Here is a 24,050-nt window from a genome sequence, read left to right on the forward strand (position 1 = left end):
TTTCTATTAACTGTCCACAGCCTGCCAATGAGACACAGAGTGAGTGGACAGAAATGGTGTCATCTTGTACTGAACATTAGTGATGATGATCAATTGGTTGACAGTCATAGTATTATATCATCTAATTTTTACCAAAATTCTGCACAATGTACAGAATATATTTGTGCTGTCACATTTTATGGTTTGGTTTTGTGTTAAGCCAGATGTGGATTTGTGATCTTGTTGCATAAACCAAATAAACGCAATGACCATTAAAACAGTAACGGGTTTGTCAAATGTACTGAAAATATGAGACAGCCTTTCTGAGAAACTAGCTGCAAAATATACTTTCTTAATGACACAATACTGTCAAAGAAACTCAAACACAAGGAGGCATTTGGGAAATTAAAACTTTCCAACATTCAAAGTGTACTTCACAGAACAATGTATTATTTTCCTCTGCCAGTGACGTCATGATGAAACTGGAGAAAATAAATCACGTGGCCAAATTCTTCTCCTCAGTATTAAGCACATAGGTCAGAGTTGAGCAAGTTCAACATCAAAAAATCACATTTTTGTGAAGTTAGATCAGTGGGACTCCCATAACTCCGAAACTGTACAAATGGAAACAAATGGACTGTTTGGTCCATGATACTGACAATATACTGACCATGATACTGACCATGCTACTGATCATAATACTGACCATGATACTGATAATATACTGACCATGATACTGACATGATACTGACCATGATACTGACCTGATACTGACATGCTACTGACCATGATACTGACCATGCTACTGATCATAATACTGACCATGATACTGATAATATACTGACCATGATACTGACATGATACTGACCATGCTACTGACATGATACTGACATGATACTGACCATGCTACTGACATGATACTGACATGCTACTGACCATGATACTGACCATGCTACTGACATGATACTGACCATGCTACTGACCATGATACTGACCATGCTACTGACTATGATACTGATAATATACTGACCATGATACTGACCATGCTACTGACCATGATACTGACAATATACTTACCATGATACTGACATGATACTGACCATGCTACTGACCATGCTACTGACCGTGATACTGACCATGATACTGACATGATACTGACATGATACTGACCATGCTACTGACCATGATACTGACATGATACTGACCATGCTACTGACCATGATACTGACCATGCTACTGACCATGCTACTGACCGTGATACTGACCATGATACTGACATGATACTGACCATGCTACTGACCATGCTACTGACCGTGATACTGACCATGATACTGACATGATACTGACCATGCTACTGACCATGCTACTGACCGTGATACTGACCATGATACTGACATGATACTGACCATGCTACTGACCATGCTACTGACCGTGATACTGACCATGCTACTGACCATGATACTGACCATGCTACTGACCATGCTACTGACCGTGATACTGACCATGATACTGACATGATACTGACCATGCTACTGACCATGCTACTGACCGTGATACTGACCATGATACTGACATGATACTGACCATGCTACTGACCATGCTACTGACCATGATACTGACAATATACTTACCATGATACTGACATGATACTGACCATGCTACTGACCATGCTACTGACCGTGATACTGACCATGATACTGACATGATACTGACATGATACTGACCATGCTACTGACCATGATACTGACATGATACTGACATGATACTGACCATGATACTGACCATGCTACTGACCATGATACTGACATGATACTGACCATGATACTGACATGATACTGACCATGCTACTGACCATGCTACTGACCATGCTACTGACCATGATACTGACCATGATACTGACCATGATACTGACCATGATACTGACATGATACTGACATGATACTGACATGATACTGACCATGATACTGACCATGATACTGACATGATGCTGTAGTGTTTACAAGCGGCTTGGATGAAATCATGGGTGAAATCTCCGGAGACTTCCGGAGGGCCGCATCTAATAGAAATATGCGATTTAGCGCACGGACCAGGACCATCCGCTCACGTTTTTAGCTGCGGTGGAGTTATGAAAATGTTCTACTGTACCACTCGTCCTATAGGATATAATAACATCATATAAAAGGTAAGAAAAGGGCTAGTCCGGAATTCTCCTTTAACACGGCAGCCTGTCGGCTACTGTGTTAAGTGGTCAGATGGGTGGGCCACAAGCGCTGTAGAGATTTTCAGGTGAGAACCACTGATCTAATGCCATAGGGAGGGACTCAAACCACAGAGAAGTCCCTATGGCATTTTAAACATTACTCTTAAAAAATATTAGCGCTCTTTAAATATTATCCAGAGTCAAATTGACCTTGTAGACTCTCCCGGGGCCTTCGGTTCCCACCTATGTTGTTCTGACCCGGCTAATAACCCCCGTGTTGTTTGGCTAAGCACTGGCATCAAAAGGTAAAGCGGGGGAAACCTCAGACTTCCTGCGCTAAGTGAACATTTCCTCAGTAAGCGGCGAACAGATTGGCTGGCGGGGCTGTGGTCTAAAACGGGACGACCAGGGGGATCTGCAGAGAAGAATGCCCCCTCTGTCCCAGCCTCTCCCAGGCCCACGGTGGTGGGATGCTGTGTGTGTGTGTTACCACTCGCCCTGTACAAGCCCTCTGTGTGTCACTACAGCTAAGGCTGTGCATGTTCTGCTGTGCAGTAAAGCAGTTTTTCTCAAACTTTTTCATGTCAAGGACCCCCAAAATGATATGTGTTTGGCCGCGGACCCCCATCTCAAAATATTTTGTTCCAGGGACCCCCAGAAGCAAAGATTTGAGTTACAAATGTTCGCTTTAAAAATATATATATTCAAAGATTTGCACACATTTTCAAGATTTTTCAAAAATAGCAGATCTGAGTGCCGTGCTATGAGCTTGTAGATCTGCTATTTTTTAATAGCAATGTATAAAATATGGATAAAGGGGTTAAAATGATTGTGACGCTTTATTCATTAATTTTGCTAGGGACCCCCTGGTACCCCCCCAAGGACCCCTGGGGGTCCCCGGACACCACTTTGAGAACCAATGCAGCACACAGTGATGGAAAGTAACTAAGTATATCGTTGCTGTCGGGCAGAAACCTCTTATCTCCATGTTTAAGGTTTTTGTGTTTTTTTTTTGTAAATGAATGCCCTGCTTGATCATACTGCAGCGTCACACAAAAGTATAAAAATAGCAGATCTACAAGCTCGAAGCGCAGCACAAAGTGACGCGTTTTGAACTTGTTGATCTGCTATTTTTGCTATTTTTCAATTTGAATCCTGTGTTTTTTCGTAATGTAATACTTGATCATGCAACAGCGTCACAGCATCAGAAATAGTAGATCTGCAATTCACTGAAGTACTGTACTGAAGTGCAATTCTGAGGTGCTTTTACGTTACTTGAGTATTTCCATTTTCAATGCTTCATACTTCTACTCCATTACATCTCAGAGGCAAATATTGTACTTTTTACCCCACTACAATTATTTGAAAACTTTAGTTATACGTTTGTTTAAAGATTGTGATTATTGCTACAAAACATACATTTACCAATTAAGCCCCATTTCATACTTGTCTATCCGAAAATTGCAGATCGACAGTAGAAGTTCATTTGACGCCTCACAACGCGTTGTGAGCTTGTACTTCTCAGACTTTTACCTAAGTAAAGAAAGAGTACTTCTTCCACCACTGGTGATGCACAGTGAGCTTATGTGAGTAATAAAATATCCACTTTTTATATGTACTTATACTTAAATTCAAATGACAAGCCTGGGTGAAATTAAAGGACTGAAAGTAGATTCCCCTTTGATGCGTTTTTCTTATTTCCTGGCACAGGAGTGGCTTCCCAGATGGGATGATAACAAGGCTTGTTTAATATGAGCTGTCTAATCAAATTCTTTGGAGGTTTTATTTAAAAAAAAAGCCCTGCTTGGAACTGAAAAGTTGAATGCAGAATGAGGAGAAAGGAAACAACACAACAAACATGCCTTTCGTTGATACCACGGGACGGGTACTCAACCATAGTTTGGATCCACAGAATTTGGCCTCAAAAGTAGAAACTCTTATGCTGGGTTCACACTGGACACAGAAGTACCATGGTAAAAATAGACCAGACACTGAAACGATTACTGAACACCAGGAGCCGTTGCAGGCGGTATGGACAGATGAATTGGCTAACATGGGCGTAGAAAGGATAGGCTACTGTCTGTCTGACTCGTCTGGCGCTTCACAGCAGTTTATGATGCTTTAAACATCCAATGTGAACCCAGCGTTAGACCCTTTGAATCAATTTAGTTCATTTAGTTCAGTAATCTCAGGATGGCTGTTTTGGTCAGTTGGTCCATCTGTCTGTAAACCACTTTCAACCCAAACAACATAACTCAAAAACTGCTGCTGACTAGATTGCCATGACATGTCCTATAATGAAACCCAGAGCATGGCCTCTGATTTTGGTGACTCAATGGCCTTTCCTCTATAGCGCCACCATTAGGCCACCATTTCCACTTTCACACAAGCGTATATTGCCATGAAACTTGCTGAGTGCATTTATGCTCCCTGGAACTAACACTATTTGACTCATGACCACCATCTATCTAGCGCCATCCTCAAGGCCAAAATGACAACTTTTCACATAATCTTGTAATCGAATAGGCAGCATCCGAGATGAACCCTATGGCCTTTCCTCAAACTCCACACTTTGGCCACTTTCCAGAGCAGCACAGACTGAAGGAGCTGCTAGCGTGGCTTTCAGACCTTTAGTCTTGTTTAAGTATAACAGTTATAGCTCTGCTAAACCGTTAACTGCAGCACCTGTTAGGAATGGGGGAAAAAAGAGGCCAGACTGAACTTGGTTTCAGAAAAGAGTGAAGAGGAGAGTTAATTACACTGACTTTGCCTGGCTAGAAATTCTCTGGACCAAAGCATGTAATTACGGTGGCTCGATAATGTGCACCACTCCACTAAAAATAGAGGTCAGCACAGCTTCTAACTCTTACTTTCCTTCCCTGCCCCGCCGTCCGACTGACTCACAGAGAACTATGAAGACACCATGGCTGTGTAGTCTATGCCAGTGGTTGCCAAACGATGGGTTGGAACCCATTTTTTGTGTCACGGACCCATTTTGTTTTTAATTACGACAACCCCCCGCAATTGTCAAGCAAATAAAAAGCAATTCCATAAATGTACAAAATAAATTTGAAAAAATGTTGTAAGAATTGCCAATCTACAAGCTCGCAATGCGACGTGCTACTGTATTTTCACCATTAAATAGGGTTTAAAGTGGTTAATTCATAATGTATTTGTTTCTCTTTTCGGTCTCGAGCTGAAAAAAGCTTGGGAACCCCTGGTCTATGTGACTAATTATTACATTTCTACAAACTCCTGTAGAAAACTGTAAAAGTAATCAACTTTGTAGAGAATGATTTATGTAGGTGTTTTTTCCACAAACAAGCTCAGGGACAGAAAAATATGTGTGAGTGAGGATATTGCAAGTGGGCCCGCAAATTATTGCGTGCCCACCCCATCTGACCAGTATTAAGTGGTCAGATGGGGTGGTTCGCAATCGATTTTAAAGTGAGCCCTGATCCAGAAAAATGTTGGGAACCTCTGTGCTTGTCATTAGGAAACAATGTCATTTATCTGTGTTGTTTCAGCTAAACGAGGAGATTTGTGGAGGAAGATAAGTTCCTCTTGACCAGCACAAACTCCTCCTTAGTCTGCCCCCGCCCGCCCACACACACACACACACACACACACACACACACACACACACACACACACACACACACACACACACACACACACACACACACACACACACACACACACACACACACACACACACACACACACACCACTTTCTTTTCTCAGGCATGCTAACACACGCTCTTATGTCAGCATGCAGGAGGCCCAGAGGGCTGCCTCTTAAAAGCAGACAGCCTGTCCACTCTCAACTATCTCTCTCGCTTTGTCTCCACTCCACTCTACCCCTACTACTCTTCATCACTAGAGTCTTCCTTTCAACACCAACCACACCCCCTGTAGATCAGTGTGTCCCCCGAATGTTAAATTACAATTAGGCGTGTGATGGGTATCTGCCACACTCCATAATACAACAACATTAACGTACAGAAAACGTGTGTTTTTAAGAATGGACAGAATAACCCCCCTCCCCCCAGCCCCTCCCAGCCACCGCCACTACAACACGCTGATTGGCTGAGAGACACTGTGGCACAGTGGCTCTCAAATTGAGGTGGTTCCAGGGGGTCCCCAGCAAAATGATGGATAGTTATAGAAAATGGACCCTAAAGGGGGGGGGGGGGCGCATGCTACCATTTTCGGTGATCACTCTTTCACCACGGGGGTTTGAAAACTACAACATGACGTCACTGAGCTGAGCAGTGATAAGCGACTCACCGCTCACCTCAACACATCTCTCTGCTTTTACTGACCGACATCACCGGACTATGAGCGCCTAGTATCATATCACCTTTCCACCTACAGTAAAAGGTGAAAGGGTGATCACCTAAAATGGTCACCTTTACAGGTCTGTAACTCTGACAGTGTTCGTGGCCTAATGCAGTGTTTCACAACCAGGGGTCCGTTGCCAAAGACCATAGTCTGCAGCTATTGTCGGGAAGCCCTGGTTAATGCAAACTGGGGGTCCTTGAAATTACAAAAAGCTATAGGACAGGCCAGGCGTGTTGCTGGTCTGTCTCTCTCTCTACTCTTTGTTTTAAGGCAGCTTTCTTTCTTTTCCAGATGTGGTAGAGAGAGAGCCCCTCCCCCCGCGTGCATGGGGCCCGGTGCTTGGCAGGGGAACCCAGCTGTAGAGCCTCCCACCGGTGGAAGCTTGCCAGCAAGCCCACAGCTGCTTCCAATCTGCAAAGCAAAGGGCTCTCATCAGAGAGTCCGAGCAGTACACGGCGCCGGCGAGAGAGGAAGACGCGGTCTAGCGAGAGTGTGGAGAGAACTGGACGAAGATGGGGTTTACAGACGCAAGCAAAAAAAGTAAACGCTATCAAAAGATTTGAGGGAGCATCCCGTGGCAGTCACAGTGCCAAGCGTGCCCGAGTATTTCGGTGTTTTTTCCCCATAAACTACTAACTAAACCCCCCAAACCAGACGCTAAGACTTTCCCCAAAAAGCTTTAATGCTGGCCAAAAACTGCCCCGCTTCAGGCTATAGTTTCTGTTGAGCTAAATGGAAAGTACAGTAGAACCTAGCTCTGGTCTATAGCCTTAAAGGAGTTCTCCTTAAGGAGAACTCCTTTAAGGCTATAGACCAGAGCTAGGTAGAACTATACCAGTGAAAACTCACTGACCATTTTCTCTCCCCGTTTCAAACGTTTGTACAAAATATATGAATCACTGTGGACTATTACTTCCTGAAGTCTATACAGGGCCGTGTGCACATGTGGCCATGGGAGCAGCACTCGGGCTACCACACGTTGTTTAGGTTAGTTCTGCATCAGTGGAACACATGACACGCTGGGGTGAGAGAGAGAGAGCTTGAACGCCCCCCTTCCCCAGTAGTCCATATCTTCACCATGAATCTCTGGAACAGTGTGTCCCAAACAATGGGTCGGGACCCCATTTTTGGTTCACCGATACATTTGTATGGGTCGCGAGTAAATTAAATGTCCTATATGTACACAGTGTGTGTGTGTGTGTGTGTGTGTGTGTGTGTGTGTGTGTGTGTGTGTGTGTGCCCCCGTGTGTGTGTGTGGTGTATTTCTAAAAATAAATACTTTTCACACTAGTCAAAAGAAGGTTTTTTTTTTTTTTTTTTTAGATTTTTTTTTTGTGGCTTTTTATAGCTTTATTGGGAGAGGGATAGTGAAAGTACGGTAGGCTGACAGGAAATGGGGAGAGAGATGGGGGAAGACACGCAGCAAAGGCCGTCGGGAACGGGACGCGAACCCGCGGCACGCTGTCTGTTAAGGGATTTCAACCAGGGTGCCTGGACCGCGACGCCACGGCCCAGGCCAAAAGAAGGTTTTTTTAATCAATCATTTTTCTCATACATTTTCAGAAAGTTTAAAAAGTAATGAAAATAGCAGATCTTAGTTGATTAATTCATAATGTATTTTCTTCTACTGCTCTGGTCTGGAAGGGGGTGGGGTAGGCTGTTGGGAATCGGAAGATTCCATTTAACTCCCCGTTAAAAAACCTTGGGAAGGAGGTGCATGCCAGCAGACCCTTACGTCTGGTCTACACCCATGCTTCCAGAAAAACCCAGTCACTTATAAATATCTTTCACAATTGGGAATGCTGAGATTCTGGGGAATGAGTTGCAGGGCTCTGTTTTTTAGAGGGCAAACGTTTTTTAGTTTTTTTTTGTAGCCTACAAAACTAATGTTTGAAACTGTGTCTGTTCTGTTGAACGGTGCAGTCACACGTGTGCTAAGTGATAAAATAATTGGCTCCCATCCTGAAGAAAACGCCTTGCATATCACTGACTCTACATCCGCATGCATGTGTGTGAGACTGTGCATGTGTGTGCATGAACATGTATAGTACGTTCATATGACAGAACTATAAACCAACCTTTTTTCAACTTACAACTACTTTTCATTCTTAGAAACTACTTTTCATTCTTAGAAATCCTGTTTCAGATTAGTGACATTACATAAGAATTCAGCCCCAGATCCTGCAGTTTTCCTCCTTCCTATTGGCACATCTGAACGTGATCTGGTGTCACAGAGCTGTAATTGACATACTGCCACCTTGGAGGAGTGGATTACCAGTGACTCTCCTCCTGCGCCAGATGCTATAGCTCAGTGGTGGAAGAAGGACTCTGAATCTGAAGTACTCAAGTAGCCATACCACGGAGTAAAAATACTTTGTTACAAGTAAACGTCCTGCAGTCAAAATCTTACTTAAGTCAAAGTACAAAAGCAGCAAACTAAAGTACATAAAGTAAAAGGTATTCATTTTGCAGAATGCCCGTTTCAGAATCTTATATCATGTCATTATTGCTCATTAACCTCTTTAAGCCCTATTTTATACTTCAGCTATTCAATACTAAAATATCCGATATACTGTACAAGTTCGTAAGCTTTTAGATCTGCTATTTCCGAAAGATTTAGTGATTTTTTTATTCATAATTGTATAATTATTATTAATAATCTAAATCTGCAAAGCAACTAACCAAAGCTGTCAAATAAGCGTAGTGGAGCAAAAAGGACAAAATTCGCCTCTGAGATGTAGTGGAGCAGTACGAAGTGTCAAAGAAATGGAAATACTCAAGTAAAGTAAAAAGTCCATTGGAACTGTACTTACAGTACAGTATACTTGAGTAAACGCACTCAGTTACTTATTTACTTAGTTATACTTACTGATTACTTATACTTTACATCAGTGCGATAGCTGACTCAGCTGTGTGGAATGTGTCATGGCAAGCGTTCAACTTTCCATTTTTCAGCTGTTAGCAATATTTCCTGTAGGGCTGCTCTGCACATTTGATTATAAATTATGTTGCATGTAAGAGTTTGGTAGAGAGACAGAGTCTGGAATAGAGAGAGGCCCACGAAGAGGAGAACATTTTGGATGTTTGGCTTTGTGCTCTCTGTAAACCGAGACAACTTCTTTTTGTAGATGTCTCACAACTAGAACGATTTTTTTACATGGATTTTGTTGAATCCGTTTTCTTGGCCTTTATCTTTGAGTCACTCAACTGGGTCTCGACGTCGGGTCAGGTCACCACAAGGGGTTCAAATGGACCCCTATCATGATAATTGTGATTTTTTTTGTATCCTGATGGCTGCTTGGTACAAACAAAATGAATTTCCGCAAGGACAAATAAAGTATCCATCTATCTTATATGGGTCTTTGACTCTGAGAGCGTATACATGGAACCAAATGGACCCTTAAGGGTCCATTTGGCTCCATTTGTACAAGTGGTCTCTGATAGGAGTGGCATTTGAAAGTAGGCGTACAAGGTGGGTAGTATTAGGGGAACACCTCTATGTACGAGAGGGGTAGTATTAGGCTTACACCTCCATGTACGAGGGGGCGTAGTATAAGGGTTACACCTCCATGTACGAGGGGGGTATTATCTAGAAGTATCAGACAACTCCTGGAGAATGTGGAGTGTGTTCTTATCTGATGCTTTTATTGTCTCCTCAGGTGACACCTGGCAACAACAAATAGTTGACCTGTGACCTTCCATTTCTAAAGAGATGCCAGGAATGGAATGACAGTCCCATATCACTGCCCCCACCCAAGAACCATGAAAAAAAAAACGTATTAGCTTGCAGCGCCTTCTGTCTTGACATTGCCAGACTCATCCGATTGGACAGAGGGGGGAAGCATTGAGAGGCCCTGGTGCACAGAACACATAAAACGCACACGGAAAGCTGCGCAACGGCAACAAACCGCTCCATTCCTATGGAAAAACATTGGCAGAATCCGCCGTATAGACAGAATCAAAGTTCTGTGTGACTGTACCCTTAAGCCCTATTTCAACCATAGTGAAAATAGACGATCTACAAGCTCACAACGTAAGTGAGGAAGGTAGTGGCTCCTGAACGGGCAGTATAATACAGTACCCACGATGCATTGCATAAACAGCCAGAGCAGAGCTGACCTAAATTCAGGTATAAAGTTAAAAAGGTGGTGTTTAGGTGTGGGTGTGGGTGTGCTGTGGTTAAACACTTTCACCCTAGCATCCATATCTTGGGCATGTATGTCATTATAGGTGAAAATGTTCAAACACGGCTCACATCACGATGCAATGTAAGCATGTAGATCGCCAATCGGCTGCATTTGAAAATGTTTGCATAGGGCTTAAGTAGTTATGGTTGTGGTTTAGATTGCGTGACCTCAAACTCCCAGATTTGGAGCTTGTAGAAATTGGATACCCAGTACCAAAACAAAAGCCACAACCAGGGAAACACAGGCTTATTTTTTAGATCTTCGACCATGAAAATTATACAATGTGTTTTGAATGAGTTTTCATAAACCTCAGCCCAGTGTTGCAAAGTAACGTACGTTTACTCAAGTACTGTTCTTGAGTACAATTTTGAGGTACTTTTACTACTTGAGTTTGTCCACTTTTTCTAAAATGTATACTTCCACTCCACTACAACTCAGAGAGGCAATAGGCTCTATGCACAGCAGCCATTTTGGAGAAAAATTGGGCCTCTTCTTACTTCCTTCACAGGTGTTACCAATGATACTAATGAAGGCTCTGCTCCATTCTGATCAAACAGAGTCAGGGTGAGGGTGCTGATATTGTGCATGTTGGTTCACTAGAAATACTAGTGGGTCTCAAAGTGTGGTCCAGGGACCCTCATGGTTCCTTGAGAGGGTGTAACTCTGAGAGTGTACAAATGGAACCAAATGGACCCTCCCGGGCCCATTTGGTTCCATTTGTACACTCTCAGAGTTATGGGGGTCTTTGAAATTAAAAGGTTTGAGAACCACTGTGCTACACTAAATGGAACAGAGCCTTCATCAGTGTCATTGGTAACACCTGTGAAGGAAGCAAGGAAGGGGCCCAATTTCTGTCCAATATGGCTGCTGTGCATAGAGCCCATTATTGTATACTTTTTACTCTACAATTGTAAACTTTTTACGCTACAATTATTTGAAAACTTTAGCTACAAGTTAACTTGCAGATTTAGATAATTTGCTAAACCTATGGTATACACAGTATTAACCACTCAAATTTCGTACTTCAGCTTTTGGAAAATGGCTTGTAGATCTGCTATTTTCAGCTCATGACACTATCGTGCGACAAAGTATAAACGAGGCTACAGATGGTACAGTTGTGGTGCAACTCGTGTATGACAGCATGACAGGGAGCGCCACTTTCATGCCAGAGGGAGATATTTATCATTCAAACAAAAGTAATCACCACCTGGAAAACCACAGAACTGTGCTCTATTGTGTGATGGTAGTTTACACTGTATTTTTGGATTGCATGGAGGATAAGAACCTCTGGCTGGATTCCAAGCCTGGGAATATTCGAAGGATTTGGCATCCATACAACAATATTTTCATGTTCTCTGCAGATTATACGTGGGAGTTTTTTTATCGGACACTGTTAAACAGAAAAGACCATTGTGTGTTGAAGACATTCATGCAGTTGAACATTTTTAAACGACAAATTTGCAATCTTTGTGACAGATAGAGGAAGATTGGAAAACTTGATTCTGTAATAAACACTTAAAAAAAGAGGATCTTGCAGGGAGACAGAATTAACCAGGTTAATGAATGAAGTCTTAATTAATTCTGGTGTGAGGGCAGTAACTCTTTAAAATGTTTATTCAGTGAGGAAATTCTCAATGACCACGATGCAATTAATCATGACAATAAAATTCAATAAAGTTAACTGTTGCACCTTTTACTGTCATGTCTGAATTACACTGGTGTTTATATCAAAACGGTTGTACTCATGGCCAACAATTGAATAAACTGTACATATTTTGGGGATCATCTCACATTTCACTATTCAGTGTTGATGTCGTTCCCAGACGTCCCATCTCCTCCCCCTCCACCAAGCGGTGCCACCCACCCAGTAACCCCCCGCATTTATCATTTTCCCTCCTGTCCATATCTAGTGTGGGCTCATGTTTACAAGGTAACACAGCTTGGGGAAGTTGGGGGCGAGTCCACTATTGGCAGGGGAAGACAGAGTATGCAAGGGAGGGGCTTCTGTGGGAGTGATATTCCAGCTAACCTCGCATGGAGAGCCATTCTTGTGCAGTTTTTGGTAGAGAGAGAGACCAGACTTGCCTCAAGTTTATTTGCCTCAGAGGCAATAAAATATTGTCCTTTCCCATCGGAGCAGAGAGAAATCCACTGACAAACGAAAAAACTAAAGCTATAGCTGGGAAGAGTTAGCACTGTTTTCTGCGGGGCTTAAACTGAGCGTTTCTTAACAACTGGCTGTGACACAAAAAGTGGCGGAATGGAAACAGAGTGGAAAAACATCTGCTTTGTCTGTTAACATGAACAACAGTTTTGTTTCATGTCTGTCTTCTCGAGGTCTGCCTGACCGACGGCCTCTTCTCACCACCATAGCTTAAGATCAGTGGTTCCAAGAACTGGGGGTCCACATGATTTTTGGGGGGTCCCCAGATGATTAGCTTAATGTGCAACATTGTTTTCTCACTAAACAGTCATACAGTATACTGTAAGTGTATAGGCTACAGGGTATCTGCACATTTCTAAAGTGACAATGTAAGGACTTATAAAGACATTTTGAATACCTCATAATAATAAGACAACACTACGTCAAAAGTAACCAACAAACTATACTACTATAAAAAATGGCCAAATTGTCAAATATTACCTAAGCAAGAGGCAAACATTGTTAAAATAGCCAATCTACAAGCTCACAACGCCTCGAAGTGCGAGGCGTTGTGAGCTTGTAGATCGTCTATTTTCTCAATATTTATCTGTGGAACCGAGTCAAACTAAATGTTACTACAATTCCAAGTGCCTGTCAGGGTGGGGGGTCCCCAGTTCAAAAATGATTTTTTTGGGTGGTCACGCATGGCCTGACAAGGTTGAGAACTCACTGGCTTAGATCAGTGCTGGAAAAGAGAGAGCTTGCACAGTGCTGCTGAGACACGCGTTGGTCTTGATCTTCAGTCAACCCATGTATTTATTTTAGGACTTAGCACTCAGACACGAGGAAAAGGGTTTGACCAGAAGGTGGCAGAATCAGTTCCCTGATGGGGTTTCTCCGCCTCCACTGTTTGTTATTTCACCCCTAGATTTGTGTTACGAGCTGTTCGAACCCTCCTTCCCCTCGAGTGAATGGACATAATAAATGATTTTCACATAGAACGACTACAGTTATGAAGTGGAGATAATAAACATATTAAACACCGAAAAGGTCTCTGATGTATAAGGCCCTCCTCCCTATGCAAACAGATGCTGTAGCCTGGGCTGTCGCCTGCAGCCTCTCAGGTCCTGTGTGTGTGTGTGTGTGTGTGTGTGTGTGTGTGTGTGTGTGTGTGTGTGTGTGTGTGTGTGTGTGTGTGTGTGTGTGTGTGTGTGTGTGTGTGTGTGTGTGTGTGTGTGTGTGTGTGTGTGTGTGTGTGTGTGTGTGTGTGTGCGCGCGCACACGCGCGCGTGTGTGTGTCTCAACAGGACTGACACCATTTCCTCCATCTTGATCTGCTGTGAAGCTTGTGGAAGGTTTCTTTCTCATGGTGGCAATGGTGGTGGTGGTGGTGGTGGTGGTGGTGGTAATGGTGGTGATGGTGATGGTGGTGATGGTGGTGGGGTGTTTCCCAGGATGTTGTTTCACTAGGGTCTGGTCTGGAGAACGAGGCCTCATGGCAGCAGGATCATCCCATTCCCCGAGGAGTCATCATAGCAACATGTTTTTATTTCAGAGACGCGGCCATGTGGACAGGAAGACACATCTTACCTCCCAGTAGGGCTGCAACTATCCATTACTTTCGCTATGAGTGTTTGGTAGGGTATGACCAGAGCCTCGTATTAGAAAGATGCGTCACCACGTGGGCAGAAAATAGCGTCGGTCAAGTGGTTCATGTAAACCCGAAATAGTGACAAATGCTCACAGACTCCAGTGCATTCCGTAGACGTCCGGTTCAGGGCTTTGTCACTATTCGGCTCCTCGGACTGGCCCGATGAAGTGAAAGGAGGTGACGCAACTCTCCTTAAATGGCTCTGGGTATGACCAATGGCGACTGGCGAGGCATCTGGCCAATCAAGCTGTGGCACACAGGAAGTGACATCAGCACGTATAGGGGCTATATCAGGAAATGAAACGCCTGAGTAGATTGGAGAAGAGCAAGAAGGATTCGACCAAGCAACGTGCGGAATAGTCGCCATGTGTGGAGTGTCACAGTAAATGTCACAGTAAAGCCTCTAGCAGCGAAACCCTGAGTCTGCAGAGTCAGGGAAGGGTGGGATTTGTTACTTAGAAGTGAAACTTTTGTATTTGTTGTATTTGTATGTATAATGTTCTGTAGTTATTAAAATGTGACATAGTGAAGCTTTAAGCCTTAATTTATACTTTGTCGTACAACGGATGTACAAGCTCCTGTCCTTTTGACAAAATAAAAAAAACTAATATATATGATCGAAGAAATCAATTAGTTTGATTAACAGTTACACCCTTATACCTCCTGAGAAAAATACAAGTTCTAGAGACAGGGTTTGCGTGGCACTTTTAAGTCAAAGTGGTCTCAGAGTCAGACCATTTGTGGCATTGTTAACAATGACACTCATTGAACTGGAGTTTGTGTTTTCTTTAGTCTATCCGCTTCAGGCTCTGTCCTCTCTCTTCCAGACTCTGTCCTCTCTCTTCCAGACTCAGTGCAGTAAAAACGTTGGCCATTGGGTGGTTATTGTTGAAGCACAAACCGTCGGAACAGACAGTGAGCCTCATGATTCACCCTTTCCACTCTCCAGTGTTTGGGCTTGGAGCAGGGTGACTGTGCTTCACAGGCCCCCCTGTCTGTGAGTGGGACGAGCCACGGGAGCCACACAAAGAGAGCAGATGGACCCACGCCTATCAATGTAGCTACAGTATATACCAGGGGTCTTCAACAAGGGGTCCGGGACCCCTAGGGGGTCCTCAGAGTAACTACAGGGGGGCCGCCAAATCTTTGTGCGATAGGGACTTTTTTTTTACACTGAACCCTATCATCTCTATTCTGAGGTGAACATTAGCCGAAAATAGATCAGATCGACAAGCACACAACGCCTCGCACAGCGCAAGCTTGTAGATCAGCTATTTTTGGCAAAGAGGTTTGGTGTAGATGGAAAAAGAGCAGACCAAGTACAGAGCCAACGGTCAACTTTGCAAAGTATTGAAGGTTTAAGTGGTTAAATGTCTGAAAACACACATTTAATATGTAGTGGGGGTCCCTGCTTCATCCCCCTCTCAGCTAAGGGGTCCTTGGCCTGAAAAACGTTGAAGACCCCAGGTATATACTGTAGGCCGGGCAGTGGTTCTCAAGGCCCGTGAGGGCATTACAAGGGGGTCTTTTGAAACCTTGATATATGTGTTTTCATAATGACATGAATAATAGATAAGAACGTAATGCATACTATGCTAGTTCCATTGATCCAAGCTGGAACACAATCGATTGATTGATCATAACGTGCTCTGAAAATGCACGTGGCCCACACATCTGACCACTAAACACGGCAGACTTTTAAGATTTTCAAGTGGGCCCCATCTTTATTGAAAAAAAATGCATATCCATATTGCATGAACATAATTTGTACATAACCGACAAAATTATAAAACACATTAAAAGCTCGTAAGCTTATTTCCATTGTGGTGCTTTTTGTTATTGCCCCAAAACTAGGAAACAGCCTTCCACTTCACATCCGCTCATTTGAATCTGTGTATAAAAATAACAAAGGAAAATGATTCAGGACCGTTTTTTCCGCCTTTTCACAGTCTCTGATGCTGTTCTCATGGTTTTTATAAATTCACTGCACATCTTTTTTCCGACTTTCAAGTTGACTTTTGATGATCTGAAAAATATTCACGTTCTTTCCCCAAAATAGCACATTTTAATTGAGTTTGGGAGTGCCGGGTTTCCCAAAAAAGCGATTTGTAGGCTCTTACGTGGTGTCTGAAGAATGACTTTAAAGGGATATTTCACTTTCAAAAAAACTTTGGGTCATTTTATAGTCTACTCAGGCTTTTGTGAGCCCCCCAGACCGTTTTTAAGTTGCTTGATTCATTATTTAGATATTTGATATTCATTTTATCAGACACGCCCCCTTCCTATACAAACCCATTATAACTTCAAACTCCATTTTTAACATGTTAGATTCATCAAAAACACCCGTCCTTTTTTCTGGTGACTCTCCCTGCCCTCCTAATACGCGAGGGGGCCGTGTTTTTTCGATATTTTTTTTCATTTCTTTTTAATATATTTTTTTGAAAATTTAAAAAAGTAAATACAATAAAAACATTAAATAGAATAAATGAAAAAGGTAATCGAAAAAACACGGCCCCCTCGCGTATTAGGAGGGCAGGGAGAGTCACCAGAAAAAAGGACGGGTGTTTTTGATGAATCTAACATGTTAAAAATGGAGTTTGAAGTTATAATGGGTTTGTATAGGAAGGGGGCGTGTCTGATAAAATGAATGTTAAATATCTAAATAATGAATCACACAACATAAAAACGGTCTGGGGTGCTCACAAAAGCCTGAGTAAACTATAAAATGACTGAAAGTTTTTTTGAAAGTGAAATATCCCTTTAAGCAATTTTTAAATGTTGGTGGTTATGGTTATGGTACTGTAGAGGGGGCGTATACTTATTATGTCAAGGGTTCCCAAACTTTTCTGGCCGCGACCCCCCAAAATACTCATATTTGAACTGGGGACCCCCCACCCTGACAAGCTTTGTAGGAGTTGAGGCATTATGTTGTTTGACTCTTGTTCCACAGATAAATATTGAAAAAACATGCTTTCAGATTTTATATACAGTATGTACGGCTAAATGTATGGCTATAGTTAAAGTTTAGGTGAATGGAATATAGCCCCAGGCGACGTTAAAAACACTACCTGACTTGTTATGGCTTGTGCCAGCCTGAAGTTACTGGAGAGACACTACTTCACCTCTGGAGAGAAGTGCAAGAATGACACACGCACACGCACACACACGCGCATGCACACACACTCAATAAAACACAATGACACACATACACAGGAGACAAAACTTCACATGTGGATAGAAGTGCTGGAATGACACTCCCCTCCCACACAGACAAACCACGCACACCTGACACGAGTCATCCCCCCAACACACACAGCCACACATACTGGCCCTCATTTATCAACGGAGCGTATAAACCGGCGTATATTTTTCCATACATTCGGTCGTACACCAAGGACAAAGTCACATTTATCAATGAATCCTATACAGCCGATCCTAGCATACATTGGGTCGGAGCCTTGATAAATGTCACGGCTGAAACCGAGCGTCATTTAAATAACACGCCCTTAAATATTCTGGAAACACCCCGATTTTACGACATGAAGAACCGAGTTACACAAAAATAAAGCAGTGATTCCGTGCCGCCACGTTAATAAGAGATTGGAGCGTCGACTCAGGTTTATATCCTTAACCCAGCCAGGTTGTAGTCTTCATAACTCTCTATGACATAACTCCATACCATAGGACAAGCTACTGTAAGTTTGTACACCTCACTGTCCATGAAAAGATGGTCGGGAGTCCCGAAAATGCGCTCGCAGAAGCGCTCGTATATTTTGAAAATAGTAGATCTACAAGCTCACAACGCCCTGTTGTGAGCTTGCAGATCTGCTATTTTCAAATAGCCAATGCAGCCAGATCTGCAAGCTTAAAGGACAACTTTGTTTTTTTACAACCAAGGTTTATATTTTAGCTTGTAATTAAAGTAAATAAATGATGAGTGTAATTTTTTTTTCATTTACTGCTTTCTATAGTTTTAGCATTTTTTGCGATATTTTTTACAGTGGGCGGGGGCATTCTGTCCGGTGGCTAAATATGCCTTTTTTACACAATAAAAAAGGTCCGGCTGTCTGAGATGGCCAGATGTGAGTTATTGGGGGCTAGAAGAGCTACTGTAAATAATAATAAAGAAAACGCCGGGTTAATGTGTTAAAAAAATACATATTTAGCCACCGGACAGAATGCCCCCGCCCACTGTGAAAACACTGTAAAAAAGATTGTGAAAATTGCTAAAACTATAGAAAGCAGTAAAAAAAAAAAAATTAACACTCATCTTTTATTTACTTTAATTACAATCTAAAACATAAACATTGGTTGTAAAAAAACAAAGTTGTCCTTTAACCGAATGACTGTTAAAGCAGTTTGTTTAAATTACTTTATAAAATGTTATATTTTCACAGGGATTATTTGATAGTGTAGATATACATTTAGGAGTGGATTATGTGTCCAGATGCCTGTCAGACAGTCAGACAATGCTGCTCGGCAGGTCTACAATGGAATAAACGGGCGCAGCCAAAGTCAACAACTGGTCTCCACCAGACGTGAGATCTCAGCGTACGGTAGGATGAAGCCAACGTCAGGATATATTGATAAATGCCGAAAGTTGCCGTGATCTCGCCGTACGCCCATTATTTGGTCTGCACCGCGTTGATAAATGAGGGCCGCACGCACGCACGCACGCACGCACACACACACACACACACACACACACACACACACACACACACACACACACACACACACACACACACGCACCTTTGTGTCTGTCACTTTTCTTTTGCATTAATAATTAAACTAAATGCACCTGGGGGGCAAACCGTGACTTATTCTCGTGTGCTACATTTCTCGATTGAGACCTTTTCAACAAAAAACTTAAATCATCTCTTTGTGAATTCTACTGATCATCCACACCAAGTTTCATGACAATCCAGTAGTCTGTACTCAAGTTATTTTGATAGCAGTAAGACTGTGACCTTAAAGGACGACTTCACCCACTTTCAACCTATCTTCATATAATTGGTCCTCACTAATAGTCATGATAAAATGGTCCTTTTTTTCCTACTTGGTCTGTCTTCTGTAGTTTTCGTATTTATTAATGCGAAAACTACAGCTCACTTCATTTAGATGGGAAAGAAAACAGGGCACAGGAATGTGATCAGTGATATCCACCAGGAAGTCAACAGCATCACACAGGAGACTAGAGAGCTCAACAACTGAACTGCATCATTCAGGACAAGACATGACAGCAAAGGAGAAGATCTCCAAGAATAGAAACTTTTACGCTCAGTTGATCTCCATCAGGAATGACTGCAGACAAAGAGCAGCTTTTGGGCAAAAGAACAGACAATAACGGTAGAGGATTTCAAGAAACAGATGTTTGTAAAGAGGTTCTCCTTTACCAAACATCTGGGAGTGGGAAAGGAAGATGACTGCAGAGGAGACCTTTGTGGGTTTGTTTGTTTTTGTTTTTAATTTATTTATTTATTTCGCTGTTGTGTCATGTTTGAGGCAAAATTAAAGCAAGCAGTGAATACTGTATGAGATCAGAATTGCAGTTACTTTCTAAAGTATGACAGCATTGTGTCCGAGGAAATACAATTCACAAGCATTCACTCTCCGACAGCCCTTCACTGTCATCCTAATTGTACATGACATGGAAAATACGTGAGTGTGACTGCTGCCTAAAACTGCTAAAATGCTGTCATGTCATGATCAGTGTTATGTCAGTATCATGATACTGACCATGATACTGTATCATGTCAGTATCATGGTCAGTGTCATGTCACAATGTCAGTATAATAGTCAGTATCATGGTCAGTACCGTGTCAGTATCATGGTCAGTACCGCGTCAGTATCATGGTCAGTACCGTGTCAGTATCATGGTCAGTACCATGTCAGTATCATGGTCAGTACCGTGTCAGTATCATGGTCAGTACCGTGTCAGTATCATGGTCAGTATCATGGTCAGTGTCATGTCATGACGTCAGTATAATAGTCAGTATCATGGTCGGTATCATGGTCAGTATCATGTGAGTATCATGTCAGTATCATGTCAGTATTATGATCAGTATCATGTTAGTATTATGGTCAGTATCATGTCATGATGTCAGTATCATGGTCAGTTTCATGTCAGTATCATGTCAGTATCATGGTCAGTATTATGGTCAGTATCATGTCAGTATTATGGTCAGTATCATGTTAGTATTATGTACCAGTGGACAGCAGTGGACTGAGGGTCAGACATATAGGCCACTGTATTTCAAGTCCTAGACTGTGCTGTACATAAACAAGGTTTTGTTATAGTCAGAATCAAAGACAATAATACATTGTTCCATTGCATGAGGGTCCACCCCTCAATGATAGTTTAATAATCTGTTTTGTGAGTGTTTTATGATTCTGGAAGTAGAGAGGGACCTCTCGAGCCAAACCACTAAGTTAAAAATTGGTTTGAAAGGCAAATAAAACAAGCAAACAAGCAAATTCAGTAGAAAAACATGTTTGCTAACGTTATCCGTGAATTATAAGGTGAGAAATGATCAGTCATTCAAACATAGAATAAGGTGAATCTAAAATAACTGACTGGCTGTTGAAGCAAACTGGCCTCATAGGTATTTTGTATGCACTAAAATCCTCATTTATCCATTTGGTTCCATTTGCACACTCTCAGAGTTATGTTATGTTATGTTTATTTGTTTTACGTGGAAATCACAGTCACATTGGACGAACCAGATGGATTGCTTAAAGTCTATATAGCACGAGTAATAACTTTCAACACCTGTCCACAGGAGACTTTTATGAAAAACTCTCAATATTATACAGTGTACTGTGTTGAGGATTGTTTCTTGTACGATTACAAACATTTGTAAGTCATTTATTTCTGATGGCGGGTCTGGTTCTGGTCTGGAGTTCAACCGGATGAGAGAATTCATTGATCTTATCCATGAGGATGCCGATACTCCAAATGAATTGAACAGCATATTAAAATGTTCCAGTTTGGAATGTACAGCACTGAATGAGGCAGGAACTTGATGTCCATGGGAACATTATTAGATTTTCCGCAACATGGACAACTTCAGTTGTTTATATGTCCTATCAAAAAATAGAAAATAAAAACAAAACTTCAGAGACTCCGTTCTGTTTCAGTTTTTCTGCTGTACTGTAAATGTTTTGTGACCAAGGTTGAAGTGACTGTTAGCACTGTAGCAATGCAGCACAGACCCAGCAGTACAGCCTCATAAGTGACTCCAGATGTTTTAGCAATTGAATTCGTGTGCAGGAGAGAGAACAAAAAAAGATGTTTCCCCTTTCTCTAATGCCTCACGCATGCTCCGTCGTCGTATGACAGCGTTGCAGACCGAAAATGGCCGATCAATAAGCTCAGAAGGCGCAGAGGTTGCGACGCCTTGTGAGCTTACAGATCTGCTATCTTCGGTCTGTGACGTTGTCATACGACCAAGTATAAATCAGGCTTCAAGTCATCAATCCTTGCTCTGCTTGCTGTCCAGTACTGTACTGTACTCCTGTAATCTGCTTGCAGTACAGCAGTGCAGTGGTGGAAAGTAACTAAGTACGTTTACTTAAGTACAATTTTGATGTATTTGTACTTTACATGAGTATTTACAATTTCCAATACTTCTACTCCACTACATCTCAGAGGCAAATATTATACTTTTTACTCCACTACAATTATTTGAAAACTTAAGTTACTGGTTACTTTGCAGATATAAATTATTACATTATAAAACATACAGTAACCACTTTAGCCCTATTTTATACCTAGGCTATTTGAAAATAGCCGATCTACAAGCTCACAACGCGTCGCGATGCGACGCGTTGTGAGCTTGTAGATCTGCTATTTTCAAACATTTTAGTACTTTGACTTTTGGTACTTTAAGTACATTTTGATATCAATACTTTTGTACTTTTACTCAAGTTCCAGACTTTTACTTGTAACAGAGTACGTCTACATTGCAGTATTGATACTTTTACTTAAGTAAAAAAGTAAAACACTTTAGTTCTTTTTCCACCACTGAGTATAAATCAGGCCTCAAGTCATCAATCCTTGCTCTGCTTGCTGTCCAGTACTGTACTGTACTCCTGTAACCTGCTTGCACGGTACACTGAGAACTCCATGCAGCAGGGCCTTTACTGTACTGTACTACTGTCTCTGCCATGACATGAAAAGAAGTGAAAAAAAGCATTCTCTCCAGCCAAAGATATCAAGTTTCTTTAAAACGGAGTGGAAAAACGTTCGACACAGTGGCTTGTTGAACATTTGGAGCAAAAGGCAGCCAATGGCTGGAAAAATGTGTGGTACCTTAAAAGAGCTGGGATTGTAATATTCTACTGTTGCTTCGCTGTGATCCAATGGTTTTATGTAATCAAACGACAATACTGGACGTCATGGAGTCACACTGATAGGACACACATGAAACTAGTTTAAGTTAATTACATAGAAGCAATTAAACAAATTACTTAAAGCTGCACTATGTAACTTTCCTCTTCTACCCCGGATTTCAACCCAGTTTCCTGCTTAAGTGCTGAGCTTGCTCAGGGGATAAATTGAATCTTGCCCATCAGGTCAAAATTCGTGTCAGATCCTGTGTCTAGGTGAGACATGACCTTTGACACGATCTAAATGTCTCAATAGAAGAGCAGGGAGACAAAATACAACCAACCCAATTGTATAAGTTATTTTGTATTAACATACTCTACCACACAGATTGGACAAAATTACATTTTATAGTTCAGAAATAACAAATATACGTATATCCGATCTTCAAGCTCACAACACATATCAATGTGACGCGATTATTCTTTTTTTTTTTTAACATTGTTCAATATTTAATGAAATGTATAGACATTTGGGACATTTTTGAAATGTTAGATTTTTGGAAATTCTTGACCTCATTATTGATGTCATTTTTCACCTATACTGTCTGGCATGCACAAAATAGGTACTCCAGGGTTAAAGTGGTTAATAACGGTCCATTCAAAGAATCCTGTGTCCATTCTTCAGTATACAGTACAGTGCAGTGCCCACGCACGTGTAGCCACTACAAAACCTGTTGACAGACAGACAGTTCCGTGGGGCGGCCACAGATTTCTCCCCTCTCAAAAAAAAATCACATCCCCGAGGGCAAGGCAAGTGCAGGGTGTGGCTGAGTGGGATTGGGCCGTGCCCAGAGGGGCTGGTCTATAGGCTTAGTGGGTGGGAGAGGGTGGAGACTGGAGGAGAGCATGCACCCCCAGCCCCTGAACTGTCAGCATGCCTCAAGTGTTTTAGCGGAGCTGCTTCCCCCTCCCACTGTGTGGATGCACCACTGGGAAGGGGATCAGAGCAGAGGAGGAGTGGGGGGGGGCTTTGTTGAATTGAAGAACTTAAGCAATGCACAAAACAGGTAGAGACAGGACCAAAATTAGCAGCGAGAGATGAGGGGGGAGAGAGAGAGAGCGAGAGAGAGTGGGGGAGAGGGAAAGAGACACGGGTTCAAAGAAGTGGGGGATGAGTGAAGATGTGGCACATACTGTAAATGGGAGGGGAGAGAA

The sequence above is a fragment of the Gymnoscopelus microlampas genome, assembly GCF_963454915.1.
Source record: "Gymnoscopelus microlampas genome assembly, chromosome: 14".
NCBI classification, from domain to species: Eukaryota; Metazoa; Chordata; class Actinopteri; order Myctophiformes; family Myctophidae; genus Gymnoscopelus; species Gymnoscopelus microlampas.